At 34.1% G+C, this 6,579-nt stretch overlaps 1 long non-coding RNA gene across 14 annotated transcripts; it reads left to right on the top strand.

Annotated features, from left to right (window-relative positions):
- Window positions 1–744: 744 nt before the first annotated feature.
- On the top strand, window positions 745–4,760 carry LOC141683514 (uncharacterized). Of its 14 annotated transcripts, none has more exons than XR_012560337.1 (8): window positions 745–1,004; window positions 1,695–1,859; window positions 1,938–2,845; window positions 2,983–3,185; window positions 3,301–3,326; window positions 3,447–3,520; window positions 3,656–3,740; window positions 4,397–4,760. It is a non-coding gene; the product is annotated as an uncharacterized LOC141683514 (long non-coding RNA). The 14 variants fall into 14 exon arrangements; XR_012560333.1 differs by having other exon boundaries at window positions 746–1,004; window positions 1,938–2,029; window positions 2,425–2,534; window positions 2,661–2,845; window positions 2,983–3,520; XR_012560332.1 differs by having other exon boundaries at window positions 746–1,004; window positions 1,938–2,534; window positions 2,661–2,690; window positions 2,771–2,845; window positions 2,983–3,520.
- The last annotated feature ends 1,819 nt before the right edge of the window (window positions 4,761–6,579 follow it).

Here is a 6,579-nt window from a genome sequence, read left to right as displayed (position 1 = left end):
CTGAGGATAACTATAGATAGGTCACAGTAGGCAGCTCAAAGGTGAGATCGAAGATTCAGGAAGTTGGTTATGTCATAATGGATAAGATGAAGAAATTGGTAAAGACACTACGCCATAGATGACCTAACCTTACATTTGAGTAAGGGTGTTATCATAGATGATGTTATTATAGATGTGAAATTTTCACTCTATCACAACACCTGCACAAGACATGTTACCAAAACTAAAAATCTATGTTGCCTTAGCCCACTAAGGTGTTAAGAAAAATAACTATAAAAAGAACATGTTGCTATAAACTATGAATAAAAAAAATTTAAATTTAAACCAAAAAAATATTTTTTTTAAATTTTTTTATTTTAAAAAATAATTCATTAATTTGTCTTAGAAAGTAATATTATATCAAATAATTTATTTATAAATAATATTACATTTTGTTTGAATATAAGATTAATAAATTTTACTTAATTAGTATATGAATTATTTTTAATTAAAATCACTAAATAAATTGAGTATAGAACATAACATCTTGTAATAGTTTTAAAATTTTATAAATAAATTAAAGTAATCAATTAATTTTAATGAATAGGATGTGTGTAATTTAATAAAATTTATAAAATTAAAAATATAAATAAATTGGCAATGGCCAGGCTGCTGAAATAGTTGGGTTGAACATTAAAATTTGACCCGGTAAGTTTTCAGCAAGCGGGAAGTGAAAATATCAAATAAAAAACAAGGGGAAATCAATTTGGGTAAATTACCGTCTACTGTACTCTCCCTGGCTTTCTCTCTCTCTCATTTATCTTTTAAATTGGGGGAAAGCAATTAGTTCATTGAGTAAGGGATCGGGTTGGTCTCAAGCAACAAAATCGAGTAACAGATTCAAGGATTTTAACGGTTGGAGCGACAAATTTCAAGGATTTCAATTAGGATTCGATTAGGGTTCGGAAAAGATTTGGGTTCAAGCTACGTACCAATTACAACGTATGTTTGTGTTCGATTATGAGGTATAAGCTCTTTTCCCTCTTTTATTTAAACTTTATGTGTGTAAACGATGCTTTGTTGATGTTGTGTGTATAGTGTTTGTATACTATGTGATTTTTTTCTCTATCTCTCTCCTCGGCTCTCTCTCTCTTTCTCTCTCTCACTCCCTCTCCCTTCTCTCTCGCCTCTCTTTCTCCTCCCTCCTCTCTCACTCTATCTCTCTGTCTCCCTCTCAATCTATTTCTCTATCACATTAAGGATGTAAGACTTTACTAGTTTTACAAAACATATTTGGTGTTGACGTGTTAGACATACATCTACGATGATATACTAATTCTTAAGGATCTGCTTGTTTTTAAACTATTTGGTCAGTGTATGAGTTTGTTTAACACATCAATTGTGCTTATTTCAGTTAAAATTTTGGTTTTTGAATTCTTGGAAATGGCTGTGGTAGTAATGCTTTCCATTAAATTTATAATCTCTTGTTAAAAAGGAACTTGCAGAGCTTCAACAAGAGCTTGCACAAGTACACATACAGTTCTATAAACTTCTGGCTTTTCAATACCTTCCTTTTATTCTGATATTGTTAAGGGACAAGCACATTGAGCACTAAGCAGCGAGGAAGAGTCTCAGTTGACTCTTTTATAAACTACTGTTAAATAATTTCTTAATTTTATAGGGAATTTATCATCTCTTATCATTAATAATGGCAGGTCCATATATTTGAATATTGGGTTTGTGGTGCAGTAGATAAGCTAGCTTACATGGAAGAATTGGTGAATGATAGGCTGTTACAAGATAGATGTGTAACAGAAACCGCCAGACTATCCCCTGCTCCCAGTACTTCTGCAGAAAGTTTGGAGACTGTTAAGAAAAAGGTGCCCAGGAAAAGTCTAAATGTTATTGTAATTTAATTGTTGTATGTAATTTGTTTATTTATGATGTTTGGTGTACAGGTACAATGCCAAGCGGAGATACTGGCGTAGAACCAAGCGAGGGTTTTAGAAAGGATGTTGCTGCTTTACGGAGTATTTGCATCTGTTGGCTGGTGTATTTTTAATTTACTTGTATTCATGTTTAATTTTGAGATTCTAATAGTTAATTGACTCGGTATTCATGTGGATACTGAATATGGGGGTCTTGTTCAGTTTGGTATTATGGTATGAATCATGTAACTTGACTATGGTTGTTCTATAACACCTAAGTTCGTTCTGATGAAAATTTAGTGATGTATGAGATTAATTTAAAAAGGAAAAGTAGGCTCATGCCAGCACAAATTAGAAGCATTACTTTAGTTGAAGGAGTCCAATCCATTTTATTACATTGCATTTTATGTTACCTCTTTGATCAATGTACATCTATTAATTTGGTCAGCTAAGTAGCTCTTTTGGTTTAGGTTCCCTTCTTTACTCATAGTATTGGCTATGTTTCTGTTTTTTACAGCTTGATTGTGATAGTGTTTCCCCACCAAAACAAGCATGGAGAAGGAAATTAAACGGCCATGCTAGTATTCTTAAAAAATTCGTGTTATATTTATGGAGGCAATAAAAATGGTAGGAATCCTCAACTAGGAATTTGCTTATTTCTTCAAATAGTTCTTATATACGCTCTGCATCTATTGTAAATCGTCATGTATGTGATTAGCATGTAGTATCCGATGCTCTAACTATTTGCTTCAGGTTCGACTTGGTGTACGACAATGATCATATGTGAGGGAGGAAGCCCCTGTCTAGTGCTTCTATTAACTGATTTGCTTCATGTCTGTTAAATATTTCATTCTATCAAACAGGGTTTGATCAGCCTGTGCGAATGGGGATATGTATACAGATATAAGCTCTGAAAATGTCATGCTCCCAGGCACAAGGTATGCAGTTACGAGTTAACATGTTATTTATTTCTTTCTAGTCTGTTTCTGTTTCAAATTCCCGGCCTTTAGTTTTGTTCTCATTTTATTTTCATAAATTTCTTTTACATTCTGCCTTGATGTGGATTGTTGTTCAGGAGACTGAGCAAGGGGGAATTAGGGTTATCTGAGATGAAGCTTGTTTGTGCTAGTGATGCTATAATATTTCTGGTTTTTTCTCTTTATATTGTAACTCTCACGTGGAAGTCGCATCAAGGCTCTTGGATCTCTGTTAAAAGGAACATTTGGATATTAAAATGAGTTATTTCTGGAACTTTTGCCGATCTCAGTCAAGATCCAGGTCTCCAGTACCACTTGTAATTCGGTTCTTTTTAGGTTAATTAATTGTATTTTTATATTTGTATGAGGCTTTCTTGTATATACCCCAACTAACTTGTTTGATACTGGCTTGTTAGATGGATATTTGGAACAGTTTTAATTGGTAAAATCTTTATGTTACAGCATATTCATCAAAAATTATTAATCGTTGTTGCAAATGATTTAGAATTATATATAACCTTTGGAGTCTTCCATTTTCATGTTTTAATCTTGTCATTTTCAGCGGCAGAAACATGTTAGTAAAATCCCAAGAAAGAGCAAGAGCCCAAGTCATAGCCGTAGCAATAGCAGGTCCAGGTACAACTCCTGTAAAACAGGACTCTGTGAATTTGAATGGATTTAAAACCAACTTGTGGCTTTAATTTAAAATCACAATAGGATATACCGTAAATTGTCAAATGTCAACTCTATATTTAATTCTTGATTTTTTAGGGATCGTTTTTATCAGCTGCAGTCCCTGGGTTACAAGCCAAGGAATTCTCCAACGCAATTAGTTGCCCATCTCTGCACTTTATAGGTAAATCTTTGACCTTGGTTGGATTTTAGCATCTGTATATAAACAGGAAGGCTCAATGTAACAACTAATTTAGGCTCTGTTTGAGATTGCTGTTAAAAATTGCTGTGCTGTTAGAAAAAGTGCTGCTGGAAAAAGTGCTGTTGTAAAAATCAGATGACTGTTTGGTAATTTTTTTGATTCGTATATGTTTTGATGCAAAAAATTAAAAATAATGATGCTTTTGGTAAGGTTTGATGGTGAAATCAGCATCTGCTTCCCGCAACAACTGAAAATCAGCTTTATCTAAAAGCATGGGGGGACTTGCTTTCTCTAACAGCAGCTTTTAAGCCAAAAGCACTTTTCAGAAAAGCAGCTTTTAAATTTTACCAAACAGTTTTTTAACCGCTTTTCAGCGAAAAGCTGCTGTTGCTGTCTGCAACAGCAATACCAAACACACCCTTAGTGTAACTTTAAAGATGTTTTATGTTAGTTGCTTGTCTTCCTTCCAGTGTACTTCTTCAGTTTTTTAATGAGTTTGGTATTTTCGTCATGTACTCATGTGGACTCATGGTACGACAAGCTTGTGATTTTTTTGGTAGTGTTACGCTAGCCTGGGAAGTGTTAGCCTAAGTTTAATGTAACATCTAATTGTTAACGCATACTTTTGCACATTACAGGCACGGGGTTCGTCAAATGAGGACAGCGTGGGGTTCGTCAAATGAGGACAGCGTGGGCAGATGGACCTGAATTTATCACGCAGTGTCCGATTAGGCAAGGGGAGAGTTATACATATTAGTTTATGATACATGATTAGCCAAAGCGTGATCACAAAAGCAAAGATAAGAGACGGAAGGGATGTGATAACAAAAGCGGCCTAGGAGCAGGGAGACGACTCCATCTCTAGCAACACTCTGTGATACAATAGAACTTGTTGATACCAGAATATATATTTTTACGAAACTTGTTTTATTTTATTGTAATAATTCATGAGTTCATATTTATTGATTTTAGTTGAGTTATTAATTTAATTATTTTGGAGTATCTCAATTCATTTTTGAATTTAAACATTTGACTATTTATGATCATATTTATGAAAATAAAAGGAAAAAACAACAAAAACAAATTATTTAATATGAATTTTTAAGAATTATTTATGTGGGTCCCATATCAATTGTATACTGGAATAGGGCCCATCTAGGGGGCTCACATGTGGGGCTCACATATGGGGCACACATTTTTGAAAGAAATTCTAAGGTCTATTGCAACACACTTAGTATGTTACTATAGCGACCAAAATATATTGCTATTGATATCTATTGTAACAGGATATGTTGTGTTGCAATATAATAGTTGTTGTGATGATATAGATACATTTACTAACTAGTTACGGGTTAACATAGCTCTGATGTTTCCTTAGCCCTTTTTGTGCCTTTAGCAACATTTTTTCGGTTCTATAGCAACACAGTTTGGGTGTTACTTAAAGCAATCTATGGCGTAGTGAGAGGTAATAAAAAATTGAGTTAGTTATAAAAAATTTTAGATTTACAGATTCTTGTTTCATACCATAACCTGTAACGATCCAGAGATGAGGGGTCATCTGTATACTCATATTAATATACAAGTTTATGTTATTTAAAATTGTTTGGTGACACCCAATCTTGACTCCGGATTTGAGGGTTGTCACATATGATGCTTTTGATAGTACCAAAAATCTGGATAAGATCTCAGTTAGGTCGATTATATACATACAGAGGTGGTGAATATATGCTATTCATTTTAAATTTAAAGTGTAGTGGAAAATGAAAATTTAAAACAAAATAAACAAGCACAGGAGATTTCATGAAATAATTCTTATATAAAAAATTAAACCATGAAGGGTTGTTTACACCTTTGAATATAGATTTAAAGTTATAAAAAGTAAGAGCCAATACAAATATATAAGATAACAAAATAATGACTTCTTTTTATCACTCTAAAAATATATAGCTCTTATCAAATAATAATCAATATAATCAAAGAAGCTATAAATGATGAGTGTATCTAGATGTGTAAGACTTTAATAGCGTGTAAATAATTGGGCATGACCTCTGCTTGTCAAATTAATATTTTTGTGTGCTGAGAATAATTTGCAAGAGTTTCGCACTATTCACTTATAGAGAGATCAAATCCATTCTCTATCTTTTTTATTATATATGCCGGTAGGTAGAGTGGAAGCTTGGAGAGAGAGAAGAGCATATGTGGCACAATATTAGCCAAGTAAATTTCTTGAAATCAAGCACATGCACTTTTTATGGCGCATGTACACATATTATAACCAATGTGGTGCCTAAGATGGTTTTAGCACTTGGTTTCTTTAAAGTTCCATGCTTGTGGTGCCTCAAGGTGTAGAGAGAAAGGATGTGGCACCTACTAGCAAGGATAGGCCAAGTGTGGTGCCTATAGCGATTCCAAGGAGATATGCCTTAATTTTCTTCAAGTATATGGCTCCCAGAGTAGTTTTTGCCTTTATTTTTCAAGCCAAAGCTTCAAGTGGCGCCTACAAGTGAACAAAGGGAAGGAGTGGTGCCTAGAGTGCACAAAAGGATTCTTTTACTTAGTTTGTGGACCTAGTGGCGCCTCCTAGGGACCAAGGAAGAAGGTAGTGGTGCCTAGAGTGAACAAGGTACACTTGTGATTTAGTTGATCTCATTTATTTCATGTGGATCCTACTAGGTCAAGACCACGTCTAGTACTTAGTTTTAAAACCATACAAAAGGGTAGTGGCTCCTAGGGACCAAGGAAGAAGGTAGTGGTGCCTAGAGTGAACAAGGTACACTTGTGATTTAGTTGATCTCATTTATTTCATGTGGATCCTACTAGG

This window comes from Apium graveolens, chromosome 9 (genome assembly GCF_009905375.1).
Source record: "Apium graveolens cultivar Ventura chromosome 9, ASM990537v1, whole genome shotgun sequence".
Taxonomy (NCBI): domain Eukaryota; kingdom Viridiplantae; phylum Streptophyta; class Magnoliopsida; order Apiales; family Apiaceae; genus Apium; species Apium graveolens.
Note: the sequence above shows the minus strand (reverse complement) of the source record. Positions and strands in the feature narration are given on the sequence as shown.